Raw genomic sequence first — 20,551 nt, 5'->3', positions numbered from 1 at the left:
GCGGCGGGCTGTTTTGGGTCCTGCGAGCTCGCGGCTGTCAGAGGCCTTGATTGGTGGAGTTGCTTTATCAGCCCCGCGACCAAAACAGAGCCCTTGTGGAGGGTTACGCGCGAGGGCTGCTGCCGTACCGACATCTTTTAGTTCCTCCGAGCCATCAGCTGGGAAATTGCTGAGTAAATCTAAGAGCGTGTGTGTGCACGTGCCGTGTAGTTCGGGTGCAGGAGGGGAGGGGGACTCAATTAAAAACCAGCTGTGCCTTATTCCTCTGTAAGCCCTCCAGCATCCCTCCCCTCTCCCCCCAACTCATGTCCCACCCCCTTCCTCTCCTCCTCCTCCTCCTCCTCCTCTATACCCCCTGTCACAAGCCCCCCCGCTGCTCTGTAAGCTGCCTGTAAGCTCCTAGACTCATGCCGATGGATCTAATGCTTCCCCTCGAAAACACGCGCGCACGCAAACACACAACCACACATCGCCTACCTCTCACATTGTAAATGCCCCCCGCGCTGCTTGATGTAATTTCGGCAGACTTGTGTGTGCCAAAACCCAGTTCCCCCTCCTCCTCTCCTCCCTCTACTTCCACCCCCCTCTTCCTCTTCTCCATGACGTACCTGTTACTGCCTGGCATCAGCCAGGTCTCCCACTACAGCGGGGGCACTGGCAGCTCTCGGAGGGACGTGACGAGATAGAGAGAGGAGGAACTAGAGGGGGGGATCACAAAGTCAAACGCTTTATTTACTAAAGAGACAGACAACGCAGACAGACCAGAAGATAAAAGATGCCTCAAAAGCCTGTTAATGCGGTTCTTAAATAAGCAGCTTCGCTTTGGGAAGCAAAGGTTAGCGTGAGCACAAATTGGCTCAGGGTACCGTCTGCCTATAGCGCTCCCATCACTCTGAATGCTATACTGCTGCTGTCATGCACGTCTCGGTACAGCCACGCATTAGTTCCTCTTTCATTCCCTTTCTACCATTTTGAACAGAGGTATAATTCGGGTTACATTAGTGCTTTGGCGGGAGAGAATTAAAAAAGGTACAGTTAATATAGCTTAATAAGGGTGTATCCAGAGGCCAGCTGTAGTGCTTCGCCAGCTAATCAGTGGTAATTCCATAAGTTCAGGTCCTTTAATTAGCTAATTTGCATTTTGAGAATTAATGGAATTGATTATGTAATTAACTGCACAATGCATCTTCTTCCTCGGTGTAAGCAAGGCCCACGTGTGCACATGCACCCGGCAGCACTGCGGACGCCACAGCCCGCTGCGGGGGGGGGAGGGGGGGGGGCAACACTGCAGGGTGCGGAGATGACATGATATGGCGATAGGTGTCGTGGGAGAGGACTCACTCATTGCACAAGGTCAAACAGAGCTGTGACGGTAGAGATAGAGGCTGGAAGTGGTGCGAGGCTCGAGGACCCCTGAGCATTGGCCATAAGCATTAGGTTTTGATAGGTTGTAATGGCTTGTGCTAATATTGGCTCGTGATAGAGAAAGGTCAGCTGGCTCATCTACGCGTACGGCGTCTGACAAGTCGCCTCAGGATCTTTTTCTTTTTCCTCATTTGAGCAGGTCTGAAGCAACACATTCATGGCGAGGGTCAAGTTATTTTGATTTATATATAGAGTATACTTATATATTTTTCACAGCAACATTTTCAGATGGCGGTTTGTAATTATTGCGCCGGACAAAAGGGAGGGGAGGGTGTAAAGGTGTAAAAGATAAGGATCCGCATGAGAGGGGTTGCCATCGTTTACTTTGAAAGGAGGAGGACTGATTTGTTTAACAAGCGAGAGGAAAGAAGTGCATTGCCAGAGGTACTTTAGACGCCACCAGAGGCCCTTGGTGTGCCCTAGGGTGGTCAACGAGAGGATTGGCACGGCTGATCCCGCATTATGGGCAGGAGAAGGAACATGGGCCGCCTGTGGGCAGGCGCTGGCGGCTGTCTATCCCGGACGGTGGATTTTAAACCAATGAGCAACGTGCTGGTCAGCCACCCGTAGCCGCGGCTTCTGGGCGATCTAATCTGGATTCGCTCTCTGGCCGCGATCCACATCTATGCTCGCTGGCTAAGTGTTGGCCTGTTATAGGACATATTAGGGGTAATCTCTAGGTGTGTCCATATGCAAAGACTTAAGTGCAGGCGAATGAATGCGAAGGGGCAGATTTCAATCTGCTGACATCACGGTTTTTTAAATCAGCACGCGATCGCCAACCTCTTAATTTTCAACGTATCGATGGCCAAAGTGCAAAACCCCCTATCTGCTAAATGATCCAGGAAAAGTGAGGAAAATCCTCCTATCTGCACTGTGTGTTTTTCTTTTTGTATTTTGAGTATCCTTAACAAATACCATTCTGCGAAAAACAACTTTTCTTTTTATTCACAAAAAAGAGCATTTTTCAGATAGGAGGTTTTGCTCTGAGGCCATCGATATTATTCTTGGCTCTTGTTTTGTGGGATGATAGTTTACATGAGTGGCAAAAATTAACTCGGAACAATGCTTCTTATCTTAAAGGAGCTATACACTCAGCTCATTATCTGTAAGAAAACAAAACTCCCCAATGGACGGTGTGGGGGGGACTTCAAGATGCGGACAAGCTGCACCTGCATGATTAAGTGCAGCATTGGCTCAAAACAAAGCGGTATTTGTTTTTATATTATTATTTATTTTTTGAGGTTATCACTTGGGGACATCAAAAATGGCTCAGCACGCCATCTTGCCCTCATCTGCATTTTTCATTTCATGCTGCACCTGTGAAACCCACCAGAGAATCCCCTCTTTCCTTTCACCCCTCGCTCTGGATTTAAACCATGCCATCTGTGAATTCAAATCACGTCGAGGGTTTTTCGGCCTACTTATCCCATAAGCCGACTCCCTTATTTGTCTTAATAAATATACCGATGCTGGATGCAGAAGAGTTAATACATAAATAAATAAATAAAGCCAGGAGTGGGAGGTTTATGTCCCCTGCCAATCCCCAGTTATGCATAAAAATGCCTCCAAAATGAAATCTTTATCAAAAGAGCCACAAGGTTCTCCTTACAAGGTGTTTTCAAATAAGCGGACGTTATTATCATGCCTCCACTGGGAAATATGCATTTACAGCTCGGAAAGTGAGCGGCAATGGGGTAACTGTTAACAATGTTTTCCCTAGTTATGGTGCATAATTGCATGCTTGCGTTATTGCACCTTTCTGCTGCCGCCAATACAGAGGAAGCCCATTAGGCTGTGCGCTAATGCGAACAGTGTCCTGCAGTGCAGTGGGTGCACTGTTTAAACAGAGATGCATGAGGGCCACTGTAATGAGCACTGTAGGCCGGTGGAAGGAGGCTACTAACAGCCCCCCAACGCAGATGCGTTCAAGCTCGGGGAACATGCAGTTGAGAGGCAACTTTGCCTGTTAGGCTGTAAATATATGGCTTTGTGTTGGCGTTACGGCACTGGCCTTTTAGTGTGTAAATACAGTATATGTATAGATCATAGAAGGATGTTCACAGCATGGTCAGACAGTGTGGCCATACGTTTGTGTTGTCATCTTTAAATAATGATGGTGCATTGCATTTGTTTACAATTTTGTTCAATTGCCCCCCCCCCCCCTCCACCACCGTCGCCCCCCTCCCCTAGGGTGCCATCCTGCCGGGATGCAGCTGCAGTAGGTCCACAGTGGATTACTCTCCACACGCACCGCTAATGACCATTGACTTTGGGCTTTGGCCGTGAACGCGCGCTCCGCGAGCCTCGGTCATTCCTCTGTACTGTGCGCGGATGGTCGCTCCCTGGATGCTGCTGCGCGCAGCCTTTAACCGACCGGCCGTCGCTCACGCACAGAGCATGCCCGCCGCGTCTCGGGTGTGAGGAGGATCAAAACGGGAGGGGAAAAAAAGGGACGCGCCGTTCGCAGCGCAGCTGCCTCCGTTTGGTTCTCGGGCGGTGAGGTGAGGTAAGGTTTGTGTGCGTGGGGGGGGTGTTCCACCTTTTCCCGTCAGCATTGCTCCCCAACACGACCGAGCGTCACCGCGGAATTGGATTGCTGCGTTTGATTCCCTCGCTTTGGTAGAGATGTTGCAGCGGCGGCTCGCAGCCGGTCCTCCCCATCAGCTCGCCCCCGGTGCTCTCTTCTCCCGCCGTGTGCAGTAGCGGCTTGACAGGACACACGGGGCAAAGAAAAAAAGTATGCGATAAACAAGTGTCAAGTAGCTGCGGTCTGTTTTCCAACCGGAGCGAGGGAAAAGTTCAAGTTGTGAAGGAGCAGGATTATGCAGTGAGTGCCGCACGTAGCTGGAGCAGCAACAACCACAACAAACGTAAAACAGGTATGTGATATTTCAAATATATTCCTGTGCAAGACGATGCTTTGTGCGCTCGTGTTGTTTACACAGCCTCTTCAAACGCAAACATGTGCGCAATCAGTGACAGACACGGGACGGGGAGGGAGGGGGGAAGCGGAGCGGTGACATTGAGGTGTCTTCTCATCGGAAGACAGCGTTTCTGGTCGTCGCGCGAGCCCCGCACTTAACTGGCGTTTGGTCACACGGGGTCTCCTTGTCGCGTGACCGCGGTGCCTTTTGATGTGGCGCGCCGTCCAGCTGCCATGGTGGACAGTTTTCCCGGGCAAGGGGATGACCTTCCGCGTGTGTCGCTGTGGAGTGTCTGCTGTTGCTGGAGAGCTGTTCGCGCACATCTGCACGGGGAGACGCGAGTGTCCTCGTGACCGGCTCCGTGTGTAAAAATGACACGCGTGCCTGGCGTGACTCTGTACTTTTTTCTTTTTTTTTCTTTTTTTTTTTTAAAGGGTCAAGGGTGGCATGCCAGTTAGTAGGAGCCGTCGCCATGAGGGAGGAGACACTCGGCTAACCTTTAGCTCCCGACGCAGCATCCACATCACCTCATCGCTCTCCGTACATGCGTGAGAAAGTGAGTTCGCCCTTCGCCCAAAAAAATACATCAATATCCTCATGACAAAGATGGAGTTATTGCCGCGCTTTAATTGTCTGCTCGACCTATCGTTGCCGCTTGTCTCTGTCGCTCTGCGTCGCCGCGGTGCGTCCGCACCTATCATGAACTCTCCACATTGCCACATTTTAAAAACACCAATTGCTACACTGCACCTTTTTTCCCCCCTCTACAGTCTTTGTACTCATGAATATTTCACCTCAACTTGCTCACACTCTGCTATGTATTGGGTTTGAAATAATGCCTGGCATTGTGCTTTGCAGAGGACTAAACCAAGCGCACAGGCAGTGTATGTGTATGTGTGTTTAATGTAAATGGCACTCCTCTGCTTTCATGCTCTGTGTTTTTATACATTTTTCACTTTTTGTGTGTGTGTGTGTGTGTGTGGTGGGGCTCAGAGAGGCTGAACGCCACAGCCCAGCTGGCTCCCCTCCAGCTGCAGTGAGGACCATACACACAGCAGGAAGCAGTTCACCCAAGGGCGAGTGTTCATTGGACCCCAGTGTGACTCTTAGTTAATGATCAGACGCCATATGCTTACAATAAGTTTAAGGCTGCATTAAAAAAAAAACACTTTTCAGTCACTCGATTGTGTATCGAGTGTACGGGTGTCAAGGGACAAGGCCCACACACCAGCTGTAGATCCCAGAGACTGGCAGTTGTCGGACACCTTATGACACGGATGAAAACGCACACAGATGCCACGCGGCTAGCAAGGGTGAGACGACCCGCTAAGATTCGCACTTCACTCTCAACTGCTGCCGTTTTCTCTTGGTGGCCCTTGCATCTTCTCCTCCACCTCTCAGCTCTCTTCAAGGCTGTCTGCGTCTGTGTGATCTCGCACGCTCTTTTGATCCCTCTCCCACTTCCCATCCCTCCATCTTGAGCTTCTTGACAAGGGGGCCACGCAAAATAAGAAAGCCAAAGCCCTCGAACGCCGCCGCCGCCGCCGCCGACACACATTTAAGTCCATCGACACGGGAACATGCAGCAATGCATGCTTAGAAGTACGCACAATCCGCCGTCGGCCCTTAAACCTGCCAAGATTAATCATTCGGACCAGAGTGTTTGTGTGTGGCGAGCCGCGCGGCCTTAAGTGCTAATAGGAGCTCACACTGGACAGCAGCAGGCCGTGTCAACCGCAATCTCCAGACAAGCCCTCAGGGTGTCCCATTTGGCACAGACACACATGCGCCCACACACACACGCACACACAGGCCTGAGAGGTTTAGACTTGACACAAGGGTCTGAGCACCACGGGTTCCCTGAGTCCGTGTCCTTGTTGGACCTTCATGAGCATCCAACGAGATTAACTGTGTGCCGGTACCACGGAGATACAGTGTCGATTGACTTTTAGACAACTTTAGCTGGAGATTTTGTGAAGTCAGACGTGAATGTGAAGAGAGAGAGAGAGTCCCCTTCCTGTTGATCCATCACCTCCGCCCGCCCCCTCTCTCCCTGTATGTGGGTTACGTATTTATACATTTCACTGCGACACCTGTGAGGCCTAGAGAGAGCAGCATCAATCTTCATTAGACTGAAATGAGGCTGGCCCTTTTGAATAAAGGACCATCATTGAGTGTGTGTGTGTGTGTGTTTGTGTGTCTGTGTGTGCGTGCGCACCCTGGCGTTGTAGCCCGCTCTGACCCAGCTGACAGATGACTGCAGTGATTTCCAGGGTTCAGCAGATTAGGGGATTAAAGACTGAAGGCTTCACACAATAACCCTAATGCATGCGCACGCGCGAACACACAAACACACGCCGCCGGGGCTGACCAGAGGTCAGTGATGTCCAGTGTGACTCACCCCTCCCCCTCCCGCTGTGTTTGGTCCTGCGTTGTACAGATAGCGGTGTCCACATTCACACATGGAAACTGGCATAAGAAGACCTCAAGGGTCCAATTTTACTAATGCCATTTTCACACTACAGGCGCCGACCCGTATTGGTGCTGAGCGGCCAGTTATCACATTTTGTCCTTCCCAACCAATTCAGAACCCACTCAGTGTTAGATAATGAACCAGCACAGTGGGCTGAATGTTTGCAACTCGGCCACTGCAATTCTGCCGGCGATTCAGAGCCAAAAGTCCCTTTTCAAAGCGCAAAATGGGCCCCATTGTGTCGATTGTTTTAAATCCTGTCAATGGCGACTGCGTTGCAGCATGTTAACTGATGTCGCAACAAAAAAAGCTGCTTATACCCTATGTCTCTTAGGTATAATTACCCGAGAGGCTGTAAAGTGCTATTCGCAGGCTTTGTGCTATTCCATGTGTTGACTGGTCTCCGGTTTTGGAAACGACTCTTGTGCTGCGCGGCGTTGACAGCTATTTTTTTTTTCTTTAGTTCTTTACCTGGACAATTCAACGAGGTGTGAAACGTTAAGCGCCCACAGCGCAACCACAGCAACGTTAGCAAGCTTTAAAACACTTTAAATCCCTACCGATTTAGTCGCGGGGGTTATGTTTAGATCTTTATTTCCCCCACGCATACGCTGGAGCGGATACAGCGCGCATATCGTCCCCTGCAGATGTACACACATGCAGCTTAAAAACCTCCATTGTTTATTTTGGTTTTGGCTTTTTGTGTGCGTTGTTTTTCGAGCCATTTCCACGAGCAGGTCTTGAACGATTCAGTGCTAAATAGAGTTGGGGGCATTCTTATATTATCAGATGAAATACAATCTTTTTTTTTGGTGTGCAAACGTTGCTGTCGCACGGTACATTAGATCTTAACATCTCATCCGAGGGAACAGAACAGGATAGCTGGTAATGGAAGCAGAAACAACCTCTTGTCGCTGCTGATTAACTAAGAACGCTGACCTTTTAGAGAGAGGAGAGGTGGGCAAAAAAAATGATGGTCTTTGTGACAGAATACGGCGAAGGGGGTGACATTGTTTATACTGCTGCTGTAATTGTCAGCGTGCGCCGGTAAATAGAAAATACCAGCGTAGCTCTATTATGGGCTGCTCTGTCCGTCCCGCTATACCCCTCTCAGCTATTTCACAAGCTCATGGCTTTTTTTTTTCTGCTTTTTTTTTGGAGTCAGAAATGCAATCAACACAGCGTCATAAATCCAGATGGAGAGGACAAAACTGCTGCGGGAATGGTTTCATTCGTATTATGCTGCCCTGGTCTAAACCCCCGTCCCCCCCCCCCCGTCCCTCCTCCTCGCCCCAAAAGGCAGATCTCGGTTGGCGCGAAATACAAGGGCGTCACTGAGGCCGTCTCACTTCCCCCGTCCTCATTGCTGCTAACCAGTCGTGCACTGCTCACCACCGCCGCCCCTCCACATTTCCCTGCTCGGGCTGCCTTTGGTCCTCAATTTGATTCATTCACGCTTCATTGTCCTCTCAGCTTCATATTTCAACGTTTCAACGTTAATTGTGCTCCTTCGGGGAGCTCGCCCAGACGATATTGGATGGCACGCTGTGGGTTTTATACTTTTTTTTTTTTCTCTCGCAGAGGCTAAGATTACAAAGACTTGCTGATGAAGGAGCAAATTACATTAATCGCAGTGATTGATTAATTGGTGGGTAGATGGGAGGAAACCACAAAGTGTACACAGTGTAAAAAGAAAAGAAAAAGATTGATGGTCTCCTTTAGTTTTCTGAAGAATTGCAATTTGGATTATCATGAAAGTGAAACTAAAAGATGTTTGGGGTTGAAGTAAATGCAACACATCACTTCCACCGCTCCCATAACTGCATACAAATATATATATATATATATATATATATATATATATATATATATATATATATATATATATATATATATATATATATATATATATATATATATATATATATATATATATATATATATATATATATTTACTTTTATCATTGCATCAATGGACTTGCCCCATTAGATGTAACCAACACTATCAGTCATGAATCTGTAGTATCACAACTTACTACCATGATAACGCATTGAGATATTAAAAATGGCCGCCTCCCTGCAATCCTGTGTTTTGGGGATTAGAGGAGAGAGAGAGTGCAGCGGATTGCGTCTGGATACTTTATGGCAGCCTGCTGGTTGCGCGTGATTTAATCAAGGTAAACACAGTGGATCATAGCGTGTAATGCACTGCCGCCAAAATAGAGCCCTAGGTGTCTCTTTATTGGAACAACCATTCTCGAAATCGCCGCCAAGACACATATTAGTCGTGGAATTAGCCAGCGAGACTCAATATGAAAACAATCTGGAATCTGCAACATAACGGTCTGATATTTTTGGAGCCGGCGTTTAGCAGACGGTACCGTGCACTCCTGCATCGGCCCCAGCTGTCATGTTTGCACGCGTGTTACTGCTGCTTTGCGGTTTTTGGATTCCCACAATTTTGCCGCAGTCTCTGAGTGACCTCAGCGGCCCGATAGTCCTCTTTTCAAGGGGCTGTGGCTCAGACCGCAGTGCCCAATGTGGTGCGGCGTCTGTGTGTGTGTGCGTGTGTGTGTGTGTGTGTGTGTGTGTGTGAGCGCGACACCCGGCATTCGCTGCGCTTTAGACAAAGGGGCGCTTGCAGAGAGCAGCCTTCATCTTGGATTACCATGCTCATGGATCCTGTGGGGTTTTTCTGTGTTGGGAGTGATGGCAGAGCGGCATGATATTTACTACATCTGTCTGACAGCTGACCCACTGGTTTTAACTCACCCGCCTCGGACGCCCGTGGCGCTCTGCAGCGCGTCCCCCCGGTTACATTGAAGTCGAACGAGAAATAAAGTGTTGAACTCACGTGGCCTACTTGCTCATGCACTCGTGGAGACTGGCGACAAGTCTTTTAGCTTCGACCACACATGCTGTGTGAGGTCATCGGCGGATGATTTTCAGTGGCTTAAGGTGACACTTCCAGGAAACAGGAGAGACAGTGAGCTCGAAAAGGGTCAGTTGATGCCACGAAAATGAATCGGTTGTTTTTCCAACTTTTCGTCTGAGCGGATTTTCTGCTTTTTCTTCCTCGTATACGATAGTCAGCTGAATAGCTTGTGATGGATCAAACAAGCAATCTGAAGACGTCGTCTCGGACTTCTTCGCAATTTTCTGCCCATTTTCTTTTGACTAAATAATTAATGGAGACAATAATAAATAAATAAAAATAACATTTGCCGTTGCGGAGCTACCGCTGCCTTTGCCTGTTGGCCCCGCAGTGCAGAGTTTTCTTTTGAAACTAATTCCCATCCGTGCGGAGAGAGAGAGAGAGAGAGAGAGAGAGAGAGAGAGAGAGAGAGAGAGAGAGAGAGAGAGGCGAGTCGTCTCCAATACCAATTACAAACAAACTGTCCTGCTTCGTCTCCCCGTCAACAAAGAAATACGGTGGTACGCTTGTCCTCTGGCTCTGCCCGCGAGAGGAAAGGGGGTTGCCAGGTTGAGTCACGCTCAAAGACACTGCCGAGTCATCGCTTCCGCTCCTCCAGACAGGACGTTGGAGTCGGGCAAGTCAACAACGTTGCTTGAGGATCGTCTGCGGCGGTGACCTCGTTTGACACCCTTGGCCTTTTGCAACTTCTGGATAAACTTCGGCTGAGGTTGCATGGAGGGTCTGCTGGAACTAGTCAAGGACATGCCGGCTAAAGGGCACCGCCAAGTACACACAAACAAACTTTTTTAGCTGTGGTTTCTCCATTTACTGTACTCTTAACTCCTTGACCCTTGATTCATCATTTAACTCCGTGCCTCTCTGCGGCAGTCGTTTTGGTATACCTTCGCCTCTCTATTGCCTAACTCCTTCTCTCTCTCGTTCTGTCTCTCTTGGTAAGCAGACATGCCTAGTTACAGTCTAAAATGGCCTTGTGAAGGAGGACGTGAGTTAAGATGGCTTCCCCGGAGACTTTTCAGAGAAGTAATTTAATAAACTGTGATATTTTCCCACTCCACGAGGGAAAGGGAATAGGCTCCGAAAAGTAATGAAACCTCGGCTGTTGAATTTTTAATATTACAAAAATCAATTTCCTGTACTTGAACATAACCAAGAAAAGCTCTTTTTTTTCTTCTTCTACCTGAGCTGCAAATGGCACAGTGTAGCGCTGACTTCCGGCGAGCCTCCCACTGAAATCAGAGTGCGAACTCAGAAATGAGTTCAGCAGCTTCTCTTGGCTCCCACCTGCGCATCGGACTCGCAGCTGGAAACCACAGTTTGTCCGAAAGCACTTTCACCGCTCCGAAAGTGGAGGACAGGAATAGATTATCTCTATTGAGGGGAATTAAGAAGAAAACTGTCCCTATTGTCCATTTGTTACAGGTTTGAATGTAAAGGTGTGTGTGTGTGGTAATACGGAGAGGGCACTCGAGCCTCATTGGTCGATTAATGCTTTAAAGTCTGTCGTTTTCGTTCGGTTTGAAGAACAGAGCGCTGGTACAAACTTATACAAATGACCAGTTTCAGTACAAAAGCTTGTAAAAATGCAGTTGTGGTGGAAATCAATGCAGTGTTTTAAGCGGAACAAACAGCGCAGCTGTTAAATTACTATAAATTGTGGTTTCAAATAAGGAGGATAATGTACATTATCGACAGGTGATTTCAGTCCTGCTCACCCAAAAACAACCAATTGCTGTACATCATCTGTTGCCACGATGTTTTTGTATTTTTTTTTTTTACCATTTTATAGTTGCCATGTGCTGAAATTCTATAAATGATGAGAAACAGACTCTCATTGAAGCTTTTAAAATGTGGTTACTTAGTAAAGTGACTTTGCAGGACTTTGCTAAATCCTCCCGTATCAATTGGACTGGATTTTTACAATATCTAAACTCTAGTGACGGATTTATTGTGTGGCTCAAAACGTCCACGATACACCGACAGCTTTTGGTCCCTGAGTTTCCTCCCAAATCTTGATGGAGATATTAGTTTTGTCTTTTATTCTGTCCACGGTTCTGTCATTAACAGGCCTCCGTAGATCTCCATTGATTGTACGAGTGGACGCCGGTATTTTGAGCGGTAGCTCTGTCTTTTTCTACCTTTTAACGCTTCTGTCAAGGCTGTTGGCTGTTTGTTTACTGCAGATATGCAATGACACTCCTTTTACCCTGACTCCACCGCCACGAGTGGCAGAGAGAGAGAGAGAGAGAGAGAGAGAGTAAGAGAGAGAGAGAAAGAGAGAGAGAGAGAGGGGTCAGGTGATGATTTATGACCGCCATGCTGCATTCCAGCACGGGATGATTAATCTCTTCTGGGAACACTTCACGAGTACAAGTTTAACCTACCTCGGCCTTGCACACGCGTGCACGCGCTCGCGCGCGCACGCACAACACACCAACACACACGCGCACGCCAGTGCCCACACAAACATGCCTGGCAAGCGGGACATAAACGCGGGAGCAGAGTGCATGCGGCGCTTTCGTGTGCAACACACACCCGCACAACCCCACGCATACACCCGGCCCTTTTTTTTTCTTTCTTCGTCTCTCCCTTATCCATCCTCTCTTTCTCTCCCTTTTTTGTACCCCGCTCTCCCTCCTTCACTGACCTCGGCGGTGCTGGCGTCTTGCATTCAGGCCCCGCTCCCCCCGTCCATTCATCACAAACTAGTCACTGATGCTCACACTCGCGCACACAGAAAGAGAGGGAGAGAGAGAGAGAGAGAGAGAGAGAGAGAGAGAGAGAGAGCCCGCTTAAGTCCGCTTGGCTCCAGCACTAGTGAGCATAAGGCTATAGGATTAGTGCTGCCAGGTGCTAAAAGCCTCGATGTCTTAATAAGCGCAGAGAAAGGCGAGGGGCCGGTGGCAGCAGCGTGAAAGAACTGTGAGCGTCTGCGCCAACGCCAGGGATTTTTTTGTTTTTGTTTTTTTTTCGCGTCCGCGAGCGTGCGCACGTCGAGAGGATAGGTGTAAATACCACAGGCTGCATCTGAAGCGCCGCTACTTGAGCACACTTCAAAGAATTGTCGCACAGTTACACTCATTGAAACACAGGGGGTGGTTGAACGCATCTTTAATGTAATGAAGTCATTTATTGTAATGGAGAGCATTTACAGTCAACTGTGGCGGAGATTCCTACGCTTTTGTCATTAAGGCCTCCCTGTCTGTTTATTGAGCCCTCTCTCTCTCTCTCTCTCTCTCTCTCTCTCTCTCTTTCTCTCTTTCTCTCTCTCTCTCCCCTCTCTGGTGTCCGGCCTCAGCCTGTGAACACGATGACCTTCTCTGCATGAGCGTGTTTTTTTTCTTTCTTCGTCTTTATTGTTTTTATCGAGGCATGGAATTTGCATTGATTGAGTTTTTCTTTTATTAGAAACACACTGCGGTCGCGCTCGTACGTCCGTTTTTCTTCCAGTACCAGCCATACAATGTGACAACGTGACAAGCTTGACAACATGGTATTAAACCCAAGTATAAATAATTTCAAAGAGTACATTTAATTATATCGCTGAGCGCCTACATCTCTAGAATGTGGAATGTTTGTGTCCACGTTGATCGACTGCTGTCATGAAATGTATTGCATTGAAAATACACACAGAGACAATTCTGTGTGTATTTCTTTGGGGCTGTACAGAATTAGATTTGCACATTTCTTTTGTAATTCTGCAATCTGAAGAAGTATTGACCCCCGAGGCTCAGATGATCCTCTCACACCCAGCAGTCGTCTCGGTGTAATCCCCCCGGGCGGACCCAGACATGTTGAGAAGCTCAACAACGTTTTAAGCCGAGCGCGACTGTAGGTTATCAATAAGAAACTCTGTATTGATCGGTCATGGGAAAATGATCGTCACCTATCGACGCGTAACGACATTTGAAGGACTCGTGAAAACAATGAATAGCGTTAAAATTCTGTGAAAGATCTTACGGGTTGGAACTGTAAACAATTACAAAAAGGATTCGCTACCGAGCGATGATGCTAAATCACATGCTGTCATTTAATGCACTAAAAGCCTCACATAAAAATCGCGCAGTTGCTGAGGAACCCGCCTTCCCTTCCATACATCTATCCCTACTTCTGCTAACTGCAATTAAATAGGCAGCATTGCAACCTATTTCATTAACTAATGGCTAACCTTATCATTATGTCTACAGGCACCAGGCATTAAAACATACATTTAATCATCTCTCCCTGTAATGGCACCGATTGTACCGAACACTCTATGCCTCGGATACGTGCACACTCTTGCCTTTGCCCCGCCCCAACATGAGATGACTGGTCCGGTTAGATGGATTAGATCAGTGGTTTTCAACCTTTTTTTTTTTTTACAACAAATCAATCCCGCGGCACACCAACCAACAACCCCAAAAAGTTACAAAATGTCACATTGTTGCATAATACAGCATTTATGGTAGGTAATTATTGCGCTACCGACTGGCATGGAAGAGTATTTAATTACCTGGCCAGCCACTATTTCGCAGGCTCAGACAATTCAACAATGGAAATGTATCTGTTGAAAATTATTATCGAGTGAAATTGGACATTTTCCCACGGCAAAACCGCTGGATTAGATGGTAAACTGCACACGTGGCCTGGGACACCCCTCCTGTCACATAGCCGGTGGACGAACACGGCTCCGAAAAAAGAAGGTCCCACAATTCAAACGCACCTACAAATGCTCGAGTGCGCGTCGCTCCGTTTCTTTCTGGGGGCTTAATCCTTTTTCCAGCGTATTACCAGCTCAATTCATAACACAGGCTGTGTCCATTATCAAATGTGAGCATGGGGGTAAAGAGTACTGTACGGCCCAGAGAATGGGAGAGGGAGTAATGTAATCCTTTGTGAAAGTGCTATCGTATCGCCCAACCCCACTCAATCTCCTCACCAGCTACAGAATAGATGAATGTCCTGGATGATTCTAATCTCATCACACACACAAGTGCGGACACACACACACACACACACAGAGAATGACTTGTCCACACATTCATATTTGACGTTTACAAAGAGATAGTCGAACAGTAATAACGCCAGCGGATGTTGTGTGTGTGTGTGTGTGTGGGAGTGGGAATGTGTCTTTTCGCATGCGAGTGCGGCATGTGTGTGTGTGTGTGTGTGTGTCGGAGTGGTTCTATTTGTAACGTCTGGACAGATCATCCGTGCTTAAGGTTAATTCATCGGCTTTTAATTGCGAGCGGGTGTCGCCTCGCCTTAAGATTTCCTTTTCTTGTTTGTGTGTCGGGTCCTAAGTCTGACGGGCGCCCGGTGTGATGTGACGTCGTGGTTAATAAGGGCATGTCACATCACTGCGCAAGCGTGTGTGTGTGTGTGTGTGAGAGAGTGTGTGTGTGTGTGTGCATGAGTGGTCTAGACACCAGACGTCTTCTCGTCCACTCCACTGTCTCCTTTTCACAGCCGTCAGTCCACATTGATCTAAGAATGCGTCTGTAATTGAGGAGAGAGGTCTGATAAGGACTGAGGATGAAGCATTCGTACTTCATACTGTGAACTTATCTGGGTCTCTCAAGTTTGAATTGTTCCCCTTGAAGCGTGTTGTGTTTGATGTGCACAAATGAGAGACTTACCTCTGCTTGATTAGAGGTTCATTTGCGTTTTTCTTTTTTTTTTTTTTTTTTCCCCTCTTCACAGCCATACGTGAGACGCCGCGCTGATTTAATTAATGTGTGTTGAAGGTGACTAAACTGATCAAGGATCCTTCGGGACACCAATTGGACTGAAACGCACTGATTAACCGCTATACTCGTTTTTAAATTGGTGCTCGAGGTCGCATGTCCCACTGTGGCTTGAAACAGCAAAAGTCAGACGCGCGGCTTTTATTTATCCATTCACGGAAGCGGACGCATGCGATTCAAGGGGTTAAGGGCGGTGTTTTGCGGTTCGGTACGCCGCCTGCCCGTTCCCTCGAGCTGCCGTGGCTCATTGTGAAGGCCACGCGAGAGCTTCCCTATTAAAACAGCCCTGAAAACCCCCCAGTAAAAACATATTTTCTCGTAGTGGTAGAAGAAGAGAAGAGAGGAGGTGTCGCCGTGAATGGAAACACACTGAACTCGCCAACCCGTGTTGGCTGTAACCTGTCACCGTACATCTATGTCGCGGCTACAAGCGGCCCGTCTCAGAGGGTCTTAGCTGCGCGTGTGTGTTTTACGTTTCATTCAGCTGACGCTTTTATCCAGAGCGACTCACATTGTGTCTCTATGCACCGTCGACACAGCAACGCGGCGCAATTAGGGGTTAAGTGTCTTGCTCAAGGACACAACGACGTGGACTAGCGTAGCCGGGCCTTGAACCGCCGATCCTCTGATTTGAAAGACGGACCAAAATCTGCCTCGGGGGACTTTTTCAATCTGTACTCATAAAAAAAAAAACTTTAAAAAACTCCCGGATGCATCTTTTATTTATTAAAAAAAAAAAAAAACAAAGTTTGGTTAAGGTTAGGTTTGCACTTTATTAACCCACAGAGGGAAATTCAACTTGGTTTGCTTCTCTTAATCCTTTTTTATTGTCAAAATAAAAGCAGAACTTATTTGAATAGTTAATGTGTATTTAAGGGGGATGTGTGGGGATCTTGAGTGAAAGTAGGACGTAAAGAAAAAGGTCGAATCCTACGATGTGGAAACGAGACGCACGCTGTTGAACGGAGGGCTTTTTCCATTTGGTCAAAAAAGCGACTCCTTCGGCAATCTGTCACGGCAGCTGGAACAATTATCTTGTTAACTTGTTACAGTATCAATTGATTGTGTTGTTTGACTCGAGAGTCGGCCACGTCGCAGCCAAATTAGGTGCTTAATAAACAATTATTAGTCCTGCTGGAAGCTGTGAGACAGGAGTTGATAGCTTGTCTTTTTTTTCTCGAGTCATTTGGAATCTGGAGTGAAGCGAACATCGTGTGATGTGACACCTCTAATGTCATCAAACCGGCCGCGTCGTTTCTCTTTTTTTGACACATCCAAACACGTTTTGATGCACAAAGTCACACCGCACGGTTAACACAATTTAAAGTTTATTCAAATCAAATTCCACAGCTTTGATACTTGTGCGGCCATCCGTCACCTCTCCCATGTTTACTGGAGTGGACTCCAACTACTGGATTTAGGCAACAAAAAAAAAAGTGCCCAAGTATTTTTGGGAATTTTGTCTTTGATTATCATGTGTCTTTCTGACCAAAACTAAACCCTTTTTTTTTATTTTTCACGCTGCCGATCACGCTCGATTGCGTCAGAATAGTGCCGCAACAGAAGAGCACCGCTCTGGGATTAGACTCTGAATTGGTAATTTCCGTAAAAACTGAAACCCGCTCCATGTAATCTGGTGAAAGTTCGCCGTGAAAATATGTGAAGAGGCTCAAGTGCAATGTTGGTATTAAAATCCGGACTTTGCCTCGAACTGCTCCGCTCCACGTCTTCACGGCAAACACTCGAATCCTGTGATATTTTCATGGATTTAGTTGTGTGGATTTTCATGGATTTAGTGTTGTGAAGGAGCGCCGACATAATCACTTAAAAGTGCCTTCATGTTTATTATGTCTGCCGGTGGTTTTCAAAAGGAGCCAAATCCAGCGAGAGTTTGAAGCAGAATGGAAATGGGGAGATTAAATCGGAGGTACAGACGGGTGAGGGGGGGGGAGGGGCATCGGACAAAGCGGATCCTCGCAGTCCGTCAAAAGATCTCGAGCACTTTGGCGGATCAGTCTTTTCGTTCCATGATCGGAACAAGCAGCTCGCAGGTGTTGAACATCGATCCCGACTGAATATCTGGGTCGGGTTTGCGCCGATGTGCCGTTGTGTTGCACACTCATTCTGATAGGATCTCGCCGGCTCACCCAGGTGCTGTCAGTCGGGTGTCAAAGGCCGTTAACGTCAACCCCGCTCGCCACTCGCCACTCGCCACTCGATTCCTTGATCAGCTCTGACAAACTGTTTTTACTTCCTGATGCGCTCACAGCTGTGTCTGAAGTTCTGGATCTCTACTTTTCTCTCCTAGGGTGTTTTTTTTTTCATTGTTATTGAAATAAATTAAAAGTTTATTTTGTCGAGCCCAAAATTACAAATGACAAATTTGACCCAGAGGGCTTTACAGTCTGTACAATCTGCCTATAAACCGGTCTGACAGGTCGCTTTGATATTTATGTGTGTGTGTGTGTGTGTGTGTGTTTGTGTGACAAAATGAGATTAAATAAAAACATAAGAACGTTCTGAAAGTAGAGAATGAGCTAACGTCAGCGTCCTTGTTGTTGCCGATGAGTTTAACTCCGGCTTATGACCCGTGTTGTGTCTGTGAAGTCCATTTCTCATAATAAAATATGCTCCATAAACTGCTAATACTCAAAAATAACAAAAAACAAGAAAGATTTAGCAAAAAAAAAAAAAAAAAAAGGGGGAGAAAACAATTTGCCTGCGTATGAAGGCGTGTGTTTTTGTTCCACAGCGAGGATTACGGTGAAGCTTTTAAAACTGTTAGATTCCCGCTGCTTTTTAATATCTTGTGTGATCTATTTGTGTTCTAAGCTGCTAATAGCTCGAGGGAATCAGGGAAACACAGCGGGGGGGTGGCGCTCACATAATGGATTGGTTATTTTATGTTTCTCCTCCCCTCAAAAAAAGAAAAAGATTGGCATTGGGATTCAGTCTTTTCTCGCGTTCGCTGGCGTTGTCTCGCTTGTGTTTTACTAGAAAACCGGCTTGTTTGGGAGTAGTGCTCCATGAAGGAAAGAAAAACAAAGATTTAGAGGCATGTGCCGCTGCTGGTGTTACAGCTAAAGCTAAAGACACAACATAAGGGCGGAAATCCGCTGTGGGATGGCGTTTCAGGGCCCGGCGCTCACTGTGGGCAAAAGGGAGCTCACGCCGAGGATGAGCCCAACTTGAGGAACACCAGCCCAGTGGGCGATTCGGGTGGGGGGGGGATCTTCTGAGAGCGAACCTGTATTCTCCATTTTACTGTCGCAGCCCCGGCGCGGCTGCGATAACAATGTGCCTTAAACCCCCGACTTATGCTCTTATTTGCTCTCTCCGTGCCCCCCGACGGTCGTTTTTTGGGAGGAATGAAAAAGTAAAAGTAATCGCTAACAACGTGCGAGCACACATCCCCCTCTTCCCTGTCCCCCCCCGCTGTCTGGCTCGTCTCTTGATGCCGCAAGCCAGCGCTGCGGCTGGTGTGCATAATCACACGTTAAGAGACGGCGTAAGAGAGAGAGAGAGAGCGAGAGACAGAGAGAGAGAGAGAGAGAGGTATTTTCAAAACCTCTTTCCAAGAAATTCGAATAATTCTGGAAGTTTTTCAGGACCATCGTCCCGCTAATTCGGCATTAATTGGCGTCGAAACTAAAAAAAGCCCAAACAAGCTAACGGCTGTTTTTGAGGCGGGTGAGAGGCGAGGTCGGCTACGCACGACGAGACAAGGAGACTCCGTGCCGCGCAATTACAACACTGTTGATCCTCTATAGGGACCGCGGCGTTCTCCATAACCAGCGCTCAAAGCTGTACTGCTGGGGCGGTGTTGCATAAACGTTTCAGCATCGCGGTGCTCGTTATGGGGCCGGATCGAGCCTCAGAGGAGCAATTTACCCAAGACTTATAATGGCAGCTCTAATGCGCCAGTCTACATGCTAATAAACAAGTCTGTAGAAAGAAAGAAAGAAAAAAAAAGTAGTAAACGCACTGTATTAATGCTCATTCCCAAGGAAACAAATTGATCTTGTTTATGACGTTCAATCCATAAAGCGAGGCGGCGACTACTTTGCCGTAAACAAACCCGGGTTGCTGGGTTTCGCTCCCTCACATCTCGGCAGTGGGCGTGGACCCGCTTAAACCGATCAGATTGGCTGCACCTGGTCTGAGTGTGAGGTAAGAGGTTCGCCTGCTCGTGTGTGTGTGTGTGTGTGTGTGAAGGGAGATTGTGTGTGATCTCTGCAGTGGCTGTGAAGTGTGGCTGATTCCCTGATCCAGCAGGTTAAGGAGGGCTTTGGCTCGGCGCCGCTGACCCATCTGGACTGTTTTGCATGGCTTCCACAGGACCACAGGCGGAGGCTCACCTCCGCAGCCTTTGCTCAATTCGGACCTTTCGGCATTACAGCTGTCGCAGAAAATTTCCATGGCCGCTGACCCTCTGACAGATGTGGTCCTCACCTCAGTGTTACACGCACACACACACACAGAAAGAGAAAAAACAGCGTATTTTTTGACGCGGCCATCACGCTGATCCTTCTCAATCTGTCCCTGGTGACTTTTCCCTCCCCGTCCAAATATTGCTTCTCCGCTGCTGCTATGCCCAACTTATCCCAGAGCTGGAGCTTGACGTGACCTCCTACACACACGGCGAGAGCCAAAGAGGATCAGCGCTCCAGATCCACTCAGATTACCACCTTCTTTGTCGCTGTGTGTGTGTGTGTGTGTGTCTCTCTCTCTCTCTCTCTCTCTCTCTCTGCTTCTCCCGTCCACCTTGTGACAAATAGACACTCCGAGTTACATTTGGACAAAGACAAATGGTACAATCGGCACACACACACACACACACACACACATACACACACATTGCTGTGGGGCCGGGTAGCATTTGAGGGGCAGGATAATGTCAGCTGAGCAAAGCCTTGGTGGCTCCCAGTCATCCGTGGCTGCCAACTTCACTAACATCAGCTCCACTCCACGGTAATAGGACAAAGACGGCCTGCTTTTTTTTTTTTTCTGCAGCTTTTAATAGGGCAGCTCGTCTGTCTGTGTGTGTGTGTGTGTGTGTGTGTGT

General features: G+C 47.7%; 1 protein-coding gene across 4 annotated transcripts in view; it reads left to right on the top strand.

Moving 5' to 3' along the window:
* The first annotated feature begins 3,875 nt into the window (after positions 1 to 3,875).
* Positions 3,876 to 20,551, top strand: part of tenm2a (teneurin transmembrane protein 2a) — a 199,878-nt gene continuing 183,202 nt past the window's right edge. For all 4 annotated transcript variants that reach the window (XM_068583910.1, XM_068583892.1, XM_068583902.1 and 1 more), the window contains exon 1: positions 3,876 to 4,307. The gene's annotated coding sequence lies outside the window, so the exon portion shown is untranslated. The remainder of the gene's footprint in view (positions 4,308 to 20,551) is intronic.

The sequence above is a fragment of the Clinocottus analis genome, unplaced genomic scaffold (genome assembly GCF_023055335.1).
Source record: "Clinocottus analis isolate CAN_PGR_092001 unplaced genomic scaffold, fCliAna1.0.p SCAF_10, whole genome shotgun sequence".
Taxonomy (NCBI): Eukaryota; Metazoa; Chordata; class Actinopteri; order Perciformes; family Cottidae; genus Clinocottus; species Clinocottus analis.
The sequence above is the reverse complement of the archived record's forward strand: the minus strand, read 5'-3'. Positions and strand labels throughout refer to the sequence as shown.